The sequence below is a fragment of the Trichechus manatus genome, unplaced genomic scaffold (assembly GCF_000243295.1).
Source record: "Trichechus manatus latirostris isolate Lorelei unplaced genomic scaffold, TriManLat1.0 scaffold00119, whole genome shotgun sequence".
Taxonomy (NCBI): Eukaryota; Metazoa; Chordata; class Mammalia; order Sirenia; family Trichechidae; genus Trichechus; species Trichechus manatus.
In genome coordinates this window covers 5,202,063-5,222,605 of record NW_004444055.1, presented here as the reverse complement: position 1 = coordinate 5,222,605, position 20,543 = coordinate 5,202,063, and the positions used below count along the sequence as shown (strand labels likewise).

General features: G+C 39.6%; 1 pseudogene; it reads right to left on the bottom strand.

The window, feature by feature from the left end:
* Nucleotides 1-14,713: 14,713 nt before the first annotated feature.
* LOC101352049 (high mobility group protein B1-like) overlaps nucleotides 14,714-20,543 on the bottom strand; it is a 113,411-nt pseudogene continuing 107,581 nt past the window's right edge.

The following is a 20,543-nucleotide window of genomic DNA, read 5'->3' as shown; positions in this document are numbered from 1 at the left end:
ACCTGTTGTTAGTTAATCCATAAAAATGTGGAGGGTAGCACCCCCTGATTTTGTTGTCCTCTGTTATGATCTAGATTGCACTCAATCTCCCAGACCAGATATACTTTTATATACACACAGAACAATAAACATTTATTTTGGGGGGGTGGCTAAACTGGTTCTGGAGTCCCTGGGTGGTGCACATGATTAACACATTTGGCTGCTACTGAAAGGTTGGAAGTTTGAGTCCACCCAGAGGTGCCTCAAAAGAAAGGCCTGTCCGTCTATTTCCGAAAAATCATCCATTGAAAACCCTAAGGATCGCAGTTCTACTCTGATGCACATGGGTTCTCCATGAGTCAGTGTCAACTTCACAACAACTGGTTACTGGTGAAAACTGTTCCAATAAACTCCTTAAAAAGATTTACGGATGAAAATACATCTGAAATCAGAAAACTTCTTATTTCTGTATTTTAAAATCCTGGTTATATCTTTTCATGCACATGAGTCAAACTCAGTGGAACATTTTATTTCCTGTCACCTTGCTTGCTTACTCTCCTTCTACCTGCTCCACTCCCTTGAAACTACTAGGGTGGGACCTATTGCTTTCATTATGTGAATTTCCCTTTGGCAGAGCCCCAACTCTTCAAATTTTTTATTTCCCTAAAGGGAATCACCAGATGCTCTGTCTGTGATCAATGTGCAGTGGGCTGTTTGCCTGGACTTGCCCATGTGTCCTTGCAAAATACATAGTAAACAGAGGTGCTGCAGCTCTGCCCCAGGGTGGAGGGCAGAATTCAAGTCAGCAACAAACCCAAAGGCAGGAAATGCTGCTCCTTCCCCTGCATGTGTCTGCTGTACCTGCAGGAGGATGGGCTCCTTCACTGTCGAGTTCTAGGGCATGAAGTGAAATTGTGGAACCTGAACAGTGAGGATTCTTTGGCATAAAAAGCCACTTTTTAAGAACTGTGACAATTTTGTCAATGTGTGTTATTCAACACTTAAAAAATGTATATTCCCTTTGTCCCAGCAATTTCATTTTTGCTGGTGTCATGGAGAAATAGTTAAGTGGTTAAAGCTTTAGTGCTACAGTTGTTTTCACAGCACAGAGTTTATAATACCCCAAAACTGGAATGGTCCTAAATGTCCAGTATGAAATATTTGGTTAAATACATCATGATGTCTGTCTGTATTTCTCTCTCTTTCTTTCTCTACCCCAGACATATCTATATTTACCATTTAAAATGAGGTATAAAACAGATTTTTTTAATTTAATTTTTTTCATTGTGCTTTAGGAAAGTTTAGTTTCTCATTAAACAATTAATTCACAAATTATTTTGTAACATTGCTTGCAAACTCCATGATGTGTCAACACTCTTTCCTTCTCCACCCTGGGTTCCCCGTTTCCATTTGTCCAGCTTTCCTGTCCCTTCCTGCCTTCTCATCTTTGCTTTTGGGAAGGTGTGCCCATTGAGCGTTGTATACATGATTGAACTAAAAAGCACTATCCTCGTGTGTTATTGTTTGTCTTATAGACCTGTCTAATCTTTGGCTGAAGGGTGAGCTTTGCAAGTGACTTCAATTCTGAGTTAAAAAGTTGTCTGTGGGCCACATTCTCGAGGTTTCTCCAGTCTGTCAGACCAGTAAGTCTGGTCTTTTTTTGTGAATTTGCTCTGTGTGCAACCCTCTATTGTAGTCCCTGTCAGAGCAGTCAGTGGTGGTAGCCGGGCACCATCTAGTTGTTCTGGACTCAGTCTGGTGGAGATTGTGGTACTTGCAGTCCATTTGTCCTTTGGACTAATATTTCCCTTGTGTCTTTGGTTTTCATTCTCCTTTGCTCTGGACAGGATAGACCAGTAGATGTACCATAGATGGCTGATGGCAGACTTTTAAGACCCCAGACACTACTTGACAAAGTTGAACGTAGAACATTTTCTTCATAAACTGTGTTATGCTAATTGAGCTAGATGTCCCCCGAAACCATGGTCCCCAGCCCTCAGCCCAGTAAATCGATCTCTCAGGGAGTTTGGATGTGTCTATGAAGCTTCTATGACCTTGCCTTGATCAAGTTGTGCTGACTTCCCTTATATTGTATACTGTCTTACCCTTCACCAAATTGACCATTTATATACCATCTAGTTAGCAATTTTCCCTCCATACCTCTCCCCTCCCTCGTAACCATCAAAGATTTTCTTTCTTTTTTTTGTTTTAATTTTTTATTGTACTTTAGATGAAGGTTTACAGAACAAATATTTTCTCATTAAACAGTCGGTACACATATTGTTTTTTGACATTGGTTAATAACACCATGACATGTCAACATGCTCCCTTCTCGGCCTTAGAGGAACTTTTTTTTTGGTGAAAATATACATAGCCAAAGATACACCATTTCAAAAATTTCAACATGTACAATTCAGTTACATCGATTACCTTTTTCCAGTTGTGCTGTTATTCTCACTTTAGATGAATGTTTACAGAACAAAATAGTTTCTCATTAAACAGTTAGTACACATATTGCCCTATGACAATGGTTAACAACCCCACTACATGTCGACACTGTCCTTACTCAAACTTGGGTTCCCTATCACCAGCTTTCCTGTCCCCTTCTGCCTTCTAGTCCTTGTCCCTGGACTGCAGTGCCTCATTAGTCCTGCTTTGTTTTATGGGGCTGTCCAATCCGCGGCCGAATGATGAACCTCAGGAGTGACTTTACCACTGAGCTATAAGGGTGTCTGGGGGCCATACGATAGGGGTTTCTCCAGCCTCCTTTAGGCCAGTAAATCTGGTCTTTATTTTGTGAGTTAGAATTTTGTTTTACATCCTTCTCCAGCTCTGTCCAGAGCCCTCTGTTGTGATCCCAGTCACAGCAGTCACTGGTGGTACCCGAGCACCATCTAGCTGTACTGGACTCAGTCTGGTGGAGGCCTTGGTAGCCGTGGCCCATTAGTCCTTTGGATTAATCTTTTCCTTGTATCCTGTTCTCTTCATTCTTCTTACTCCCAAGGGAGTGAGACCTGTGGAGTATCTTAGATGGCTGCTCACGGGCTTTTAAGACCCCAGACGCTACTCACCACGGTAGAATGTAGAACATTGTCTTTATAAACTGTGTTATGCCAAATGAGTTAGATGTTCCCCAAGACCATGGTCCCCACACCCCTCTGCCCAGCAATGCAGTCCCTCAGGAAGTTTGGATGTGTCTATGGAGCTTCCATGACCTGTCCTTGTACAAGTTGTGCTGGCTTCCCCAGTATTGTGTACTGTCTTACCGTTCACCAAAGTTACCAATTATTTATTGTCTCTTTGGTATTTCCCCCCACCCCCCATCCCTCATAACCAACAAAGATGGTTACTTTTTGTGTGTAAACTTTTTCATGAGTTTTTACAATAGAAGTCTCATACAGTATTTGTCCTTTTGTGATTGACTTATTTCACTCAGCATAATGTCCTCCAGTTTCATCCATGTTATGAGATGCTTCACAGATTCATCATTGTTCTTTGTCGTTGCATAATACTCCATTGTGTGTATGTACCATAGTTTGTTTATCCATTCATCTGTTGATGGGCATCTAGGTTGTTTCTATTTTTTGCTATTGTGAACAATGCTGCCATGAACATGGGTGTGCATATGTCTATTCGTGTAATGGCTCTTATTTCTCTAGGATATATTCCTAGGAGTGGGTAAGTGTTTAATTTTTAAAAGATCCCAGTTATCTAGTTTATCTTCTGGTATTTGTGTTGTTAGTTATGGTTTGTATTCTATTTATGCCATATTTAGGGGCCCTAGCATTGACCCTATTTTTTCTTCCATGATCTTTATAGTTTTTGGTTTTATACTGATATCTTTGATCCTTTTTAAATTAGTTTTTGTGTATGATGTGAACTATGGTCCTGTTTCATTTTTTTTTAAAGAGGGACATTCAGTTTTGCCAGTACCATTTATTAAAGAGACTGTATTTTCTTCATTTAATGGACTTTGGGCCTTTGCCAAAGATCACCTGACTATAGGTGGATGGATTTACATCTGGGTTCTCAATGCTGTTCCATTGGTCAATGTGTATGTTGTTACACCAACACCAGGCTGTTCTGACTACCGTAGCTGTATAGTGGTTTCTGAGATCAGGTAGTGTAAGGCTTCATACTTTGTTCTTCCTCTTCAATAATGCTTTCCTTATCTGGGGCCTCTTTCCTTTCCATTAACTTTCCAAAGTTAATGATTAGTTTTTCCATCTCATTAGAGAATGCCATTGGTATTTGGATTGGGATTGCATTGTATCTGTAGATTGCTTTGGGTAGAATTGATGTTTTCATAATGTTGAGTCTTCCTGTCCATGAGCATGGTACGTTTTCCCATTTATGTAGATCTCTTTTGGTTTTTTGCAGTAGTGTTTTGTAGTTTTCTTTATATAGATCTTTTACATTTCTGGTTAGATCTATTCCTAAGTATTTTATTTTTTTAGGGGCTATTATAAACAGTATTGTTTTATCAATTTCCTTTTTGTAGTTCTCTTTGTTGGTGTACAGGAATCCAACTGATTTTTGTATGTTGATCTTGCATGCTGCAAGTCTGCTGAATTTATTAGTTCCAGTAGTATTCTTGTGGAATCTTCAGGATTCTCTATATATGGTATCATATCATCTGTGAATAGGGATAATTTTACTTCTTCCTTACACATTTGGATGCCTTTTATTTCTTTTTTTTTTTTTTTTTTTTTTTTTTTTTTTTTTTTTTTTTTTTTTTTTTTTTTTTTTTTTTTTTTTCTGTATCGCTCTAGGCAGGATTTCCAGCACAATAATAAATAAAGGGCATCCTTGTCTTATTCCCATTCTCAGGCAGAATGCTTTCAGTCTGTCTCCATTGAGAATGATGTTCGGTGTTGGTTTTGTATAGTTGCTCTTTATTATATTGAAGAATTTCTCTTCTATTTCTATTTTATGGAGAATTTTTATCAGGAATTGGTGTTGGACTTTATCAAATGCCTATTCTGCATCAATTGAGATGACCATGTGATTCTTTTCTTTTGTTCTATTTATGTGGTGGATTATGCAGATTGATTTTCTAATGTTGAGCCATCCTTGCATACATGGTATGAATCCTACTTGGTCGTGGTGTATTATTTTTTTTGATATGATGCTGAATTCTATTAGCTAGAATTTTGTTGAGAATTTTTGCATCTATATTCAGGAGAGATATTGGTCTGTGTCTTAGGCATCTGGTGCTGCTATAACAGAAATACCACAAGTGGTTGGCTTTAACGAAGGGAAGTTTATTCTCTCACAGTCCAGTAGGCTACAAGTCCAAATTCAGGGCATCAGTGGAAGGCTTTCTCTCTCTGTCGGCTCTGGAGGAACGTCCTTGTCATCAGTCTTCCCTTGGTCTGAGAGCATCTCAGTTCAGGAACCTCAGGTCCAACAGACATGCTCTGCTCCTGGTGCTGCTTTCTTGGTAGTATGAGGTCCCTGTGTGTTTCTGGTCGCTTCTCTCTTTTATATCTCAAAAGAAACTGGCTTAAGACACTATCTAATCTTGTAGACCTTATCAGTATAACTGCTGCTAATCCATCTTATTACATCATAGTAATAGAGTTTACAACACATAAGGAAGTCACATCAGATTACAAAATGGTACACAATCTTACAATACTGGGAATCATGACCCAGCCAAGTTGACAGATATTTTGGGGGGACACAATTCAATCCATGACAGTCTGTAATTTTTTTTTTTTTTTTGGGATGTCTTTGCCTGGCTTTGGTATCAGTGTTATGCTGGCTTCATAGAATGAATTCATGAATATTTCTTCCTTTTCTATGCTCTGAAATAGTTTGAATAGTACTCGTGTGGGCTCTTCTCTGAATCTTTGGTAGAATTCTACAGTTAAGTTATCTGGGCCAGGACTTTTTATGTTGGGAGTTTTTTTAAATTACTTTTTCAATCTTTTTTCTTGTTAAGGGTTTATTGAGATTTTCTACCTCAGTTTATGTTAGTTTAGATAGGTAGTATGTTTCTAGAAATTTGTCTATTTCCTATAAGTTTTCAAATTTATTGGAGTACAGTTTTTCATAGTACTGTTATGATCCTTTTTATTTCAGTTGGGTCTGTTGTAACGTCCCCCATCTCATTTCTTATTTGGGTTATTTGCTTCCTGTCCTATTTTTCTTTTTTAGTTTGGCCAGTGGTTTGTTGATTTTTTTTGATCTTTTCAAAGAAACAACTTTTGGTCTTGTTGATTCTTGCTATTGTTTTTCGAGTCTCTATTTCATTTGTTTCTGCTGTGGTCTTTATTATTTCCTTTCTTTTGGTGGTTGTGGACCTCTTTTGCTGTTCTCTTTCTATTTGTTCAAGTTGTAGGGCTAGTAGGGCTAACGTTTTGATTTTGGTCCTTTATTCTTTTTTGATGTGTGTGTCTATTGCTATAAATTGACCTCTGAGCACTGCCTTTGCTGTTTCCCAAAGGTTTATATATGATGTGTTTTCATTCTCATCTGATTCTAGGAATTTTTTGATTCCATCTTTGATTTCTTCTATTACCCAGTGGATTTTAAGGGAGGTGTCATTCAGTTTCCATGTTTTTGATATTTTTTTCCTTGCTCTTCCTGTTATTAATTTCTACTTTTATGGTGTTATGATTAGGGAAGATGCTTTGTATTATCTCATATTATCTCAGTATTTTGGATTTTGTTGAGGTTTGCTTTGTGGCCTAAGATGTGGTCTATTCTGGTGAATGTTCCATGTGCATTGGGAAAGAATGTACACTTTCCTGCTTTTGGGTGGAATGTTCTATATATGTCCATGAAGTCAAGTTGGTTGATTGTGGCCTTTAGATCTTCTGTATCTTTGTTGAGTTTCTTTCTACATGTTCTGTCCTTTACTGAGAATGAAGTGTTGAAGTTCCCTACTATTATTGTGAAACTATTTATTTTTTCAGTGCCATTAGACTTTATTTTACGTATTTTGAGCCCTGTTGTTGGGTTCATAGATATCTATTAAGGTTATATCTTCTTGGTGGATTGTCCCTTTAATCATTATATAATATCCTTCCTTGTTTTTTTATGGTGATTTTTTCCTTAAAGTCTGTCTTATAGGAGATTATATTGCCACTCCTCCTCTTTTGTGGTTTGCTGTTTGCTTGATATATTTTTTTCCATCCTTTGATTTTTAATACATTTATGTCTTTGTTTCTAAGGTGTTTCTCTTGTAGACAGCATATTGATGGTAGTGTTTTTTTAATCATTCTATCACATTCTGTCTCTTTACAGGTGTATTTAAACCATTTACATTCAGTATAATCAATAAACTTCTAATTTATTGCTGTCATTTTGTTGTGGTTTTTTTGTGGTGCTTACGTTTTGTTTGTTCCTGTTACTTTCCTGTGTGGAGTTCCTTTTGATTGTGGAATGTCTTTTGTTATTATAGATTTTGTGTTTATTGAATCTTTATGTTTTTCTTCTTTTTTATTTTGATGAGCAAGTTTGTTAACTTTCTTTGTGGTTACCTTGAAATTCACTCTTATCTTCCTAAGTTTGAACCCGTCTTTTATTACTTGATATTGTATTTACTTCTCCATTTATAAGTTCTATTCCTACACCTTTTACTCCCCCTTTTATTTTTTGATGTTGTTTTCCTTTACAGATTCACTTCTCTGTTGTTGTCGTTAGGTGCCATCAAGTCGATTCTGACTCATAGCAACTTATAGGTCTCTCCTTCCCTGTTTTAAATCTTTTAGTTTTGTTTTGTCATTGAGAGTTCATTACCTAGGTTAGTATCTGGCTTATACTACCCTGTGTCCTAGGTTCAGGTTACTGTCTGATGCTGTTGGTTCTCTAAACAAATCCCTTTAGTGTTTCTTGTAAGTTTGATCTGGTTTTTACAAATTCCCTTAATTTCTGTTTATCTGGAAATATCCTAAATTTGCCATAGTATTTGAGAGAGAGTTTTGTAGGATATGTTATTCTTGGCTGGCAATTTTTCTTTCTTTCAAGGTTTTATATATGTCATTCCATTGCCTTCTTGCCTGCATGGTTTCTACCGAGTAATCAGAGCTTAGTCTTATTGTTGCACCTTTGTAAGTGAGTTTTAATCTTTCTTAAGCTGATCTCAGGATTCTTTCTTTGTCTTTGTTTTGGTGAATGTGATTATGATATGTCTTGTGACTTTCTTTTGGGGTTTATCCTATATGGGGTTTGCTGAGCTTCGTGGACTGTTGGCTTTTCATCTTTCATGATATTAGGGAAGTTTTCTGCCAGAAAATCTTCAACAATCCTCTCTGTGTTTTCCATTTTCTCCATCTGTCCTGGAGCTCCTATCACAAACAAATTTTTGCTCTTGATTGTATTTTACATAATCTTAGGTTTTCTTAATTTTTCTACATTCTTTTCTCTGATTTTTCCTCAAAGTGGCATCAATGGATTTGTCTTCAATTTCGTTGATTCTGTCTTCCATTCTTTCAAATTTGCTCCTAAAATTTTCTATTGAGTTATCAGTTTCTGAAATTTTGTTGTTTATCTTTTGGATTTCTAATTGTTTTTGTCTGATTTTTAATTTTTTCTTTTTTCTTTGATGTTTTCTTCTTGTATTATTTTCCTGAATTCTTCTATTGATTTGTCTGTGTTTTCCTTGATTTTGGCTTTGTTTTGGTGGGTTTTGTCTGTGTTTTCCATAATTTTGTCTATTTTTTTCTTCATTTTGTGTGTGTTTTCCTTTATCTCTTTCCTAATCTCTTAGAGAGCCCCGAATATTAAACTTTTGATTTCCATATCAGGTAATTCCAGTGCCTTTTCTTCTACTGGAAGGTCATCTGATGCTTTATTTTGGTCACTTGCTGGAGCCATGTTGTCGTGCTTTTTTACGTTTTGACATTTTCTGCTATTTCTGAGACATTGAAGTATTATTTTCTTTATTTATTGATTGTAAGTTTGTTTCATCCTGCTTTTTTGTTTTGTGTTGATATGTCTGTGTGTCGGGGCCAGGCTTGCTTTGTTGCTTGCTCATCTGTGGGCAAGATAGTTCACACCACCTTGTCTGGATGAACAGAGCTAGTCACTCTGCTATTGTGTTGCAGGGCAGGTCTGGTGCTGGGGGTGCAGGAGTGGGTCATTCGCCTGCAGAGCAGCAGGATGGAGCCAGCAGGGAGTGGTAGCATGGTGCTGGTTCAACTTGGGGCAGTGGCACATCAGGGAGGAGCCAGTCAGCAGAGAGGTGGCATGGGGTCTTTTCTGCTCTGGGCAATGGTGCAGTGGGACAGAGTCAGCGGGGAGAGAGGCAGCATGGGTCTGGTTCTGCTCAGGGTCATGGTGCAGCAGGGCAGAATCAGCGGGGAAGGAGGTGGCACAAGGCCTTTTCTGCATGGAACCACAGCAGAGTGTGATAAAGGAGTGAGGTGGGAGGGGGCAAAGGTAGGGATGCATGGGGCTAGATGGGGCAGAGGAATGGGGGGGTTCATACTGCGGTCCTTGGCAGTCAGGGCTGCAGGGATAGGGCGATTCATGCTACTATCCACCAGAAAGGTGAGGGTTTTAGGAGCGTACTCCTCTCATTACCATTTGAGAGTGTTGCTGCAGCCAGCAAATGAGATCTTACTTTGCTCTGGGTGTTCCATGCCGTTCCTCTATCTCCTACTAGGAATCCTGTGAAGGCACCTTTCTGTGCTCCTCATGTGGAGTTGTTGGCTTCATACCAAGATGGCCAGGCTGTGCTGTGCCAGTTGGCAGGGAACCTCCACTCTGTATCTCTTGTGTTTTCTGTTTCCCATCAGTTTTTTCTTCTCAGTAGCTTCCAATCTAATACTTTATGCCTTCATTTAAAGTTCAGGGTCCCAGGATTGATGCCAGTATCTGTTCTACTTGTTTTTTGGGGGTCTTTGTTGCAGAGGAATGGCTTACTGCATCTGATTACTCTGCCATCTTGGCTCCACTTCTAAAACAGGTTTTTACAAAATTTTAGATTGCAGACATCCTTGGAGAGCTTGATGAACGCGCTCCACTATCTCCCAAGAAAAATGCCTATACGCACCACGTTTTCTATATAATATCAGGAGATTTCAATATAAACTTGTCTATCAAGCAAAAGTTAAGAACACTTAATATAATGAACTTAATAGAAATAGTATTTAATATTTCTGGTATAAATTGAGAAGCAGGAAAGCAGGTTAAAATCTCGTTTTTGGTAAAAAAAAAGTAAAGAAAAGGCTTTGAAAGGCTTAACATGAAGGTGCTAACAATGGCTATTTCTGGATGGTGATGTAGTATGTATGTCTTCTTTCCTTTCTTTTTTTGTCCCTTTCTCCTTCCCTCTTTCTTGCTTCCTTTTTTGTTCCCTCTTTCATTCACTCCATCCCTCCTTTTCTTTCTTCCTTATTTTATCCCTCTCTTCCTTATTTTTTTTCTTATTTGTATCTTCTAACTTTCTACAACTAAGTATAAGTAACTTACTTTTATGAGAAGAAATACGCTGCACAAATTACTATTAATTTAAAAAAATATCAGTTTTGGCAAGTATGTTATAAAAATTGGTGATAATTTTAGCACTTCACTTTATTCATCAAATGATGAAATACTAGGATGAAGGGAAATTAGGATCAGGGGACACTATTGCTGTGTGAGATTTAATTGTTTTTGTGTGCTGTCAAGTTGATTAATTAGGGTGTCATGGATTGAATTGTGTCGCCTAAAAAATGTGTGTAGCAACTTGGCTAGATCACGATTCCCAGTATTGTATGATTGTGTTATCTGATGTGATTTCCTTATGTGTTGTAAACTCTACCACTATGATGAGATTATATGTGATCTCCTCATGTGTTATAAATTCTATCACTGTGATGAGGTTATACTGATGAGGTTGACAAGATCAGTGTCTTAATGCAATCTCTTTTGAGATATAAAAGAGAGAAGCGAGCAGAGACTCATAGGAATCTCATACCACCAAGAAAGCAGTGCTAGGAGTAGAGCGGGTCCTTTGGACCTGAGGTTCCTGATCAGAGAAGCTCCCAGACCAAAGGAAGACTGATGACATGGACCTTCTTGCAGAGCCGATGGAGAAAGCATTCCCCTGGAGCCGATGCCCTGAATTTGGACTTGTAGCCCACTGGACTGTGAGAGAATAAATTTCTCTTTGTAAAGCCATCCACTTGTGGTATTTCTGTTGGAGCAGCACTAGATGACTAAGACAGAATTTGGTACTGGGAGTGGGGTGCTGCTCTAACAGATACCTAAAATGTGGAAACGGTTTTGAAACTGTGAATGGATAGAGGAGTGGCCGTGGCAGAGGATTGGCAACAGCAGAGAACCTGCAGTGGCAGAGAAGGGGCAGTGGCAGAAAACCAACAGCAGCAGAATGAGGAGTCCAGTGCGAGATGGCGCTGGAGCTGACCCACGGAGCCAGAGAGCTGAGTGCTTGTGTGCTGGAGGCTTCCTGGTGGAGTGGAGTGCCTTCGGGCACTTATTGGTGGAGTTAGGCTTGCTGACCCACAGAGCGAGGGAGCTGAGTGCCTGTGTACGGGAGGCTTCCTGGTGGAGTGGGGTGCCTCCAGGCATTTAATCAGTGGAGCTACTGAGCTTTGGAACACTTGCCCCAGCAGAGCAGATGTGGGTGTGAGGCCCGAGGGCCAAGAGGCCACAGAAAGCAGAAGCTGAAGAGGCAAGGAACACAAGAAGCCAAGCTGCCTCAGTCTCAAAAGGTATGGTCATGACCTCAAGGGTTTCAAAGGGTGGAGCCACGGCCTCTGGTGTTTCTAAGGGTGGAAGGACTAGGAGAATGGTACGCCTAAAGCCGAGGGAGCAGAGTTGCCATCCCAGTGGGCCTGGAAGGTGGAGCTGAAGCCCAGGGCCGAGGGCCCTCCACTCAGAATCCGGAGACTGTGGCCAATACCTGGAGTCTAGAGGGCAGGGCTAATGTGTAAATTGTCTCAGAGAACAGAGGATTATTTTCAAGCCTTGAGGGCTAATATAATGTGTTCTGCTAACTTGCTTGGTGCCTGTTACTCCTTCTTTCCCTGCAATTTGTCCCATTTGTAATGGAAATGTCTAGCTCGTGCCTGTTCTGCCATTGTACCTTTGGAAGCAGACAACTTGTATTCTAGATTTCACAGATGAAGAGGAATTTTTGGATTTTGAACTTGGAGTTAAGACTTTTGCTGTGATATGATGAGATGAATATGTTTTGCATGTTACAAGGATGTGATTTTTTTGTGGGTCAAAGGGTGGAATGTCATGGATTGAATTGTGTCCCCTAAAAAATATGTGTAGCAACTTGGCTAGGTCATGATTCCCAGTATTGTATGATTGTGTTATCTGATGTGATTTCCTTATGAGTTGTAAACTCTACCACTATGATGAGATTATATGTGCTCTCCTCATGTGTTATAAATTCTATCACTGTGATGAGGTTATACTTATGAGGTTGACAAGATCAGTGTCTTAATGCAATCTCTTTTGAGATATAAAAGAGAGAAGCGAGCAGAGACACATAGGAATCTCATACCACCAAGAAAGCAGTGCTAGGAGTAGAGCAGGTCCTTTGGACCTGAGGTTCCTGATCAGAGAAGCTCCCAGACCAACGGAAGACTGATGACATGGACTTTCCTCCAGAGTTGATGCCCTGAATTTGGACTTGTAGCCCACTGGACTGTGAGAGAATAAATTTCTCTTTGTTAAAAAAAAAAAAGAAAAAGAAAAGCCAGTCTAAAGCTAACCTTTAGCTTGACATCAAGCACAACCGCATTTCTACTTATGAAATGTCCTTTGGGGTATCTATGGTGACTTAAGCTCTTGAGGGATTATGGGTCTGACCTTGTGTGGCTTCCTATTTCCTTTATCTTACGAGAAGCCTGAGGGGGCAGTGATGGTTCAGTGGTAGAATTCTCGCCTTCCATGAGGGAGACCCCATTAGATTCCTCGTGCACAGCTACCACCCATCTGTCAGTGGAGGCTTGCATGTTGCTATGATGTCGAACAGTTTTCAATAGAGCTTCCAGACTAAGATGGACTAGAAAGAAAGGCCTTGCTTCCACTTCCAAAAATCAAAAGATGAAAACCTTATGATCACAATGGTTCGATCCTCATCTGACCATTGGACTGGTGCAGGGCTGGGCAGCATTTTGTTCCATTGTGCATGGTGTTACTATGAGTTGGGGGCTGACTTGATGGCAGCTAACAATAACAATGAGAAGGCTGGGAGAAGTTGCGTCACCTTTGCAGATCTTGTTCTCTCAATTTGAAGGCGAAGTTCACATATCTTCTAAAGGAGCTCTGGTGGCACGATGATTAAGCAATTGGCTATTAACTGAAGGGTCAGTGGTTTAAACCCACCAGCAGCTCCATGGGAAAAAGACTTGGTAATTTGTTCCCATAAAGATTATAGCCTAGGAAACCCAGTGGGGCGGTTCTACTCTGTCCTATGGAGTTGCTATGAGTTGGATTCAACTTGGCAGCACACAACAACAACAACAACAATCTTCTATTTACCAGAAAGAGTCTTTTAGAAAAGAAGTTAATTTTTGGACTGCAAGGATATCTGCTCAACATCTATGCCCCCTTTCTTGAGTAACAGGGTGCCTTCATCTTCTTTCATGGAATCACCTTCTCATGCTCTTAGTTGTGGCTTTGTGGGGCTGGTATCATCCTCCAGCTCCAGGATGAACACATGGCTCAGGCCTGGTTCAATTAGAACGTTCCCTGTCTGTGTCTCTCTCTCTTTCTCACACTACACTGATTGCTTCAGGGATGGTAAAGGTTCCAAGCAATGAGATACAAAGAGAGTACTTTTGATGGAGTTGTTCTAGAGCCAAGGCTTCTCAGCTGGCAGAATCTAAGCCTAGAATTGCTAATGGCCATGGTATATAAAGAAACTTCAGAAGAATGAAGGCAAAGTAGCAAAGCAGACACAAATGGAAAAGGTGAGGAATTGGAGAGGGCATCAAGTCCTGGGGCTTCATTTGAGCTCTCAGATCCACATCTGCCTGAACCAAACTTGCCACAGGGATTTTTAATTACGTGAGACAATAAATTTCTTTTTTGTTTAAGACACTTTGAGTTAAGTCTGTTTCACTTGCAACCAATTAGGTCCTGATTAATATACTGGTCTAATAGTAATAACTATAATACTTGCCGAATATTTCTTAAGTGACACACCCTGTGTAAATCCTTAATATACACTTTCTGATTTCATTCTCACAGCCATTATTTTTAAGAATGGAAATTAAGGCTCAGAGAGGTGAAGTAACTTGCTTAAGATCCCTTAGCAAGTATTAGTAGATCTTGGATTCAAACTCAGATATGGCTGCTGAGAAAACCCCAATGTCTTAATAAGCATGCTATCCCCAAAGTAGAAGGAGCCCTGGGGGTGCAGTGGTTAGGGGCTCAATGGCAAACATTTGTGGATCAAACCCACCAGCTACTCCACGGGAGAAAGACGTGGCAGTCTGTTTCCATAAAGATTATGGACTTGGAAAACCTATGGGGCAGTTCTGCTGTGTCCTCAGGGTCACTATGAGTTGGAATCGACTGGAAGACAATGGGTTTGGTTTTCATTATCTCCCAACTGGTGATATTTGATGAAAGTGAGGACTGACTGGTGACCGTTCATCCCAGGCATTCATTCATTTCTTTCTTTTTTTTTCAGAAAAACAAATTTTTCACTACCTTACATTTCAATTTCTTTTTCTTTAAAAGGAATGAATTGTGTACAGGGGCATTAAATGCTTTGTGCACAAGAAAAAAAAAAAAAAACTGTGCTCATACCCACTTATTCATGGTCATCATCTTCATCTTCTTCTTCATCCTCCTCTTCTTCATCTTCCTCCTCTTCCTTCTTTTTCTTGCTTTTCTCAGCCTTGACAACTCCTTTTTTGGCTGCATCAGACTTTCCTTTAGCCCCGTATGCAGCAATATCCTTTTTATATTTCTCCTTCAGCTTAGCAGCTTTCTTTTTGTAAGGCTGCTTGTCATAGGCAGCAGTATTATTCCACATCTCTCCGAGTTTCTTAGCAATATCACCAATGGATAGGCCAAGATTCTCACCTTTGATTTTTGGGTGATATTCAGAACAAAACAAGAAAAATCTGAAAGAGGCCTCTTGGGTACATTGGGATCCTTGAACTTCTTTTTTATTTCCCCTTTAGGAGAGATATAAGTTTTCATTTCTCTTTCATAATAGGCCTTGTTCACCTTTGCCATGTCGTCAAATTTTCCTTTCTCTTTAGCAGACATGGTCTTCCACCTCTCTGAGTACTTCTTAAAAAATTCTGAGAAGTTGACTGAAGCCTCTGGGTGCCTCTTCTTGTGCTCCTCCCAGTACTTTTGTACAAAAAATGCATATGATGACATTTTTGCCTCTCTGCTTCTTAGGATGTCCTTTGCCCGTGTTTAGTTATTTTTCATAAGCGAGGCACAGAGTCGCCCAGTGCTTTCTGGCTTTGCCTGGCCCGGTGCTGTCTCTATGAAGCTCAATGTACTACAATGGCTATCTTTCTTTTTTTTTTTTTTTTTTAAGGTCTAAATGATTTTATTTCTAATTTTCATCTTCTATTAAGATATTCACAGAACCTTTCATCAATAAAGCATGCTATTTTTTTCTAACATAGGCCGAACTCTCCCCTATGTTCTTTTATTTATTTATTTATGTTGTTGTTTTTGAGAATATACACAGCAGAACATACACCAATTCGATAATTTCTGCACGTACAATTGATTGACGTTGATTACCTGGGCATTCATTTCTAATAGAAAGGTATGCACTGAAGACAGTAAATGAGTATTTACTAAGCATAGCTAGTTTTAGGGGTTAAAGTCTCTTAGCCACCAGTTTCCTTGTCATTACTCCTGTCCCTGTTTTGCTTTCTGAGTACAATATTTAACAGAAAAATCCCAACCAACTTCTGTGTCTTCATTTTACCTGTCAAACCCATTGGAGGTCTGGGGGAAAAGCTAATTTACCTGATGCATATTCTACAACTTCTCTGGAGGCTTGCTTCAGCTACAAATGGTACAGACTTGGAGACAAAGCATGGATCTTTAAAAAACCAAGAATCAAGGAGGAATTACAAGGCCCCTTTGGTGATATGTTGCTATAAGCCCAGAGTGAGCTTTCTTTTCATTCATGAAATGAAAATGAAGAGGGTTATCATGTCTACACTGTTTCTCCTCCCCCCAGCTAGGGGTGGTTTATACTTTATATAACAGAAGAGTTGTCTCCTGAGAACAGAGAAAACAAGATAAACACACATCTGGGAAATACGATTTTAACTTTAGTGCTGATGTTCACGCTGTATTCATAACATCCTGTTCTTCTCTGCTGTCTATGATGTGGTAGATAGCAGTCCCTCCTCAGCTGTTATAGGGAGCTCTTTCTTCATAAAGATGCTGCTGTTTGATACCCAGCAGATGGGCCACTGCCCTTCCTCCTTTGTCACTCTTACAGTTAAGGATGGTTACTCTCAGTTACTTTGATAATGTCCTTTCTACCTTCTCTAAAATTAGGTCTTTAATTCCTTTGGGATATTTGACAAACTAAAATTTTACCGGAAGCCCAGTGAGTATTAGTGAGTGGGAAAGAAGTCTCAAAAAAAAAGAAAAAAAAATTATTTAGCATAGGAGGAAGCTGCTCTGTTAATCTCTGCAACTGTAGAGGCAGGAAAGAAGAGTGAGTTTTAGAGAAAGGAGCAATCAGACCTAAAACCAAAAACCAAACCCGATGTTGCTGAGTTGATTCCAACTCATAGTGACCCTGTAGGACAGAGTAGGACCTCCTCATGGATCACAAGGTTGTAATCTTCAGGGAGCTGACTGCCACTTCTTTCTCATGCTCCTCTGCTGACCTTTCAGTTAGAAGCTGGGATTTTACCCACTGTACCACCAGGGCTCCTTCAGTGAAACCTGATATTGAGAAAAAAACAGTGTTAAGTGAAGTCATCCTCCTCCTAGGGACTGGGATTTTCGACTTCAGATCAACCATATCCATGTGATTCTGACTCTGTAATGGAGTGGAGGAGTGGGAGATGACTTTTTGTAAAGTGTTCAAAAAACCAACCAGTTGCCGTCTGGTTGATTCCGACTCATGGTGACCTGATACGTATCACAGTAGAACAGTGCTCCACAGGGTTTTCAGTGACTGATTTTTCAAAAGTAGATTGCCAGGCCTTATTCTGAAGTTCCTCTGTGTGGATTTGAACCTCCAACCTTACTATTAGAACCACCCAAGGACTTCACAATATATTATTGCTTCCAAATGAACTTGTGTTTAAAAATCCTATTTATTGTAAAGAGGTAAATGTAAGAAGGACTAAAATATCATTTCTCGAATTGGGGGGCTGACCCAAAATTGGTTCATTGCATTTGGAGTTTCTTAAGGCTTAAGTAGAATCGAACTTACTTCTGCTGGTCAACTACGAAGGGTGTTTCCCTTCTGTGTGTTCCCTAGTGTGTACTTTGGAATTGTGCTTCTCATCTGGTAGTTCCAAAACTCACCTCATTGAAATTGCTAAGGTGCTTTGACCTACTGAATAAGAAAACATAGGAACAAGGCCTGGCCATCTATAATTTTATCTAGGTGATTTTATATCCAACAAGGGAACTACCACTCTAGTTTTCCTCAATGGGATAGATAAATTCATCAGATTGGCTACTTGCCATTTTGGGATCTGTAGAAATGACTTACAGGACAGGCCAGCCTTTAACTAGATATATGTTGCTGTTTTTATTGTTAGCTACTGTCAAATTGTACCCTTGATTCATGGTGACCCCACACACAACAGAACAAAACACTGCCTGGTCCTGCACCATCCGCATGATGGCTTGCGTATCAGGCCATTGTGATCCATAGAGTTTTCATTGGCTGATTTTCAGAATTAGATTGCTAGGCCTGTCTGTCTAGTCTGTATTAGCCTGGAAGCTCGCTGAAACCTGCTCACCATTACAGCAACAAGTAAGCCTCCAGTGACAGATGGGTGGTGGCTGTATATAAGGCAAATTGGATAGAAATTGAACCTAAGTCTTCCTCGTGGAAGGTGAGAATTATACCACTGAACCACTCATGCCGTCAATTAGAGGTATACGATATAGAAAGTGAGGATTAGAGGGACTGGCAGAAACAAGACAGGCTGATGTGGACATCATGGAGGATCATCTAGGAAGGCCCAGTGTGCAGTGAAGAGTATTCCTGAAATGGTTTTTCTGAATGGATTATGACAATTCATTTGCTAAAAGAACAGAGTGGCAAAGCCAACTTTGCCTCCTTCAAGTAAAAAAATATTTCCATCAGACTCTAGTACCCACCACTTTAATGGTATTTTTCATGGTTAGAAACCAGAGATATATGTTACAACCCTGTTCCTTTCCAGCAGAGAGGTGTAAAGGAGGACGTCTGAATGCAGACCCTTATCTAACATGCAATGTAGGTAGCAGTTTCATCAACCTTTCCCACCTGGGAGAGTCCATTACATACCCATTTACTATTCAATCATTAGTTAACTTCATTTATCAAGTAACAAATACTCATCAGGCATGGTGCCAGGTGATGAGGAATAAATAAATAAGACATGGTTTCTGCACTCTAGATGGTCACAGTTCAGTGGGCACTTGAGAAATCATGCAGGAGAGAGACTGATCAGCTCTCTTGGGGCAGGGGAGAAAAGTGGGGGCAGGGAAGTCCTCCTAGAGCAAGAGACACCTGAACAAGGTTTTCAAGAATGAAAGGGAGACTCACCTGGGCAATGGACAAAATCTTCTCAGGCAAAGACAAACAACTTGAATAAAGACATGGATTGGCCTGGTGGGTCTGGAGAAGTCGACGTAACTTGCTATTAAAATATGAGAGGAAAAAGTGATGGGACATCATTTGGTGATTTGGCAGCATTCAAATCATTCAGGGACTTGAATACTCCTGCTTCTGTCCTAAGGAAAATAACTCGACATAATGAAAACACCTGAACATTTAAACACAAAGCAGAAGAGAACAGAGGCTACTCATCTAAAGAAACAGGTGAGTATGAACAAACTCTTGATTTCACTATGTGCAGACCTTGGGACTGGGATTGCAGGAGTCTCCCTCTCAGCTAAGGGGCCCTGGCAGAATGGTTAAGTGCTCCATTGCTAACCGAAAGGCAGTTGGAACCCACTATAGGCTCCTCCGGAGAAAGGACCTGGCTCTCTGCTCCTGTAAAGACTGCCACCTAGGAAACCCAAAAGGGCAGTTCTACTTTGTTCTATAGGGTAACTGTGAGTTAGAATCGACTGGACAGCACACAACAACAACCTCTCAGCTAAACTGGGTATGATAATATTACAACTTACAGCCTTTAAAGAATTGCTGTTTTTCCCCCCTAGCTGCAGAATACATTTAAAGAAAAGAAAACCACCTCCAGCTCCAATTGTAAAATGACTTAATTTGAGAGACTATTAGTTATGAAGGTATTTCCATAGCAAATGTGTGAGATGTCCTAACTTTGTTGGCAATGGTTCAAGGGAACTTATATCATAAAACTAGGACGAGTCTTGGCATGATGGTTAGGAAATTCAAGGCACTGTTCCCATAGCATGAGACCTCCCATTTCAGGGCAAGATAAATGAAAGGCAAAGAGCTAGGGAAGAAGTGCTGGGTGACAACAAGTAACAAAGGAAAGATAAAAATGGAAATCTCGGTTCAGTGTGAATAATAGGAATGCAAATGGTGCTACTAAAATAGGAAGGAACATTATTTTTCAGAAAAGGCAAAGCAAAGGAAAATTGTAGTAGCGAAAGCGTTTTGCATGGTAAAATTGTACGCTGTGTATGCCTCTCAGAAGCAAAGCCACCTACTCTAATTTTTCCCAGCATGATGCCGTGATTTTGGTGAGTCATTTTATGAAGGTTTACTACAAAGCCCCAATCTGTATGTTTTTTTTAAATAATATATTAAGATTAAATCTTCCTTTTCCCAGTAGTTGACTACTAATGGTCCCATTTTATAGCCAAATTTCTTGCTTGAATAGGAAAATAACACACTTTTTAAAAATCAATAAGTTCATGGAATGATCCTTAGGATTTATTGTTAAGTGAAAAAGAAAAAAATCATAGCGGGGAAAGCTGTGTAAGCATGCTACCATTTCTCTAAGAAGATAATCTGAACGTGAATTTGCCTATTTTAAAAAAAATCAGAAGAAAGGTTATTTATGGAGGAGTGAGAAAACAGGATGGAGCGGGACAGGATTAGGAGCTAGATGTCTCTGCATATATTTAATTTTTGCTTTAAATTAAAAAACAAACATTTAGCATGATTATAAAACAAAATTAACCATGAGAAAAGCAATACTTAAAAATGGAAAACGAAATGACTCAAATAAACCTGCATCTCAAGTTAGTGGCATAATCACAGAGAGAGAAGAATGATTTCAAATGACTTTAAAAAAATGGTCATTTGTCTGTGAGACCTACCCTATGGGAAAGAATTGTCCAATAAATCTTAAACCGTTTTTCCTAATCTTAATCTTTGGTGATAGTATTGGTACTGTTTTTTGAGGGGGAGGGGAGCTTTTTTGTGTGTACTATGGGAGAAAGCAAATGAGAAATTACATTGGTGTTGTTAGAAACTAGGCTTTTTG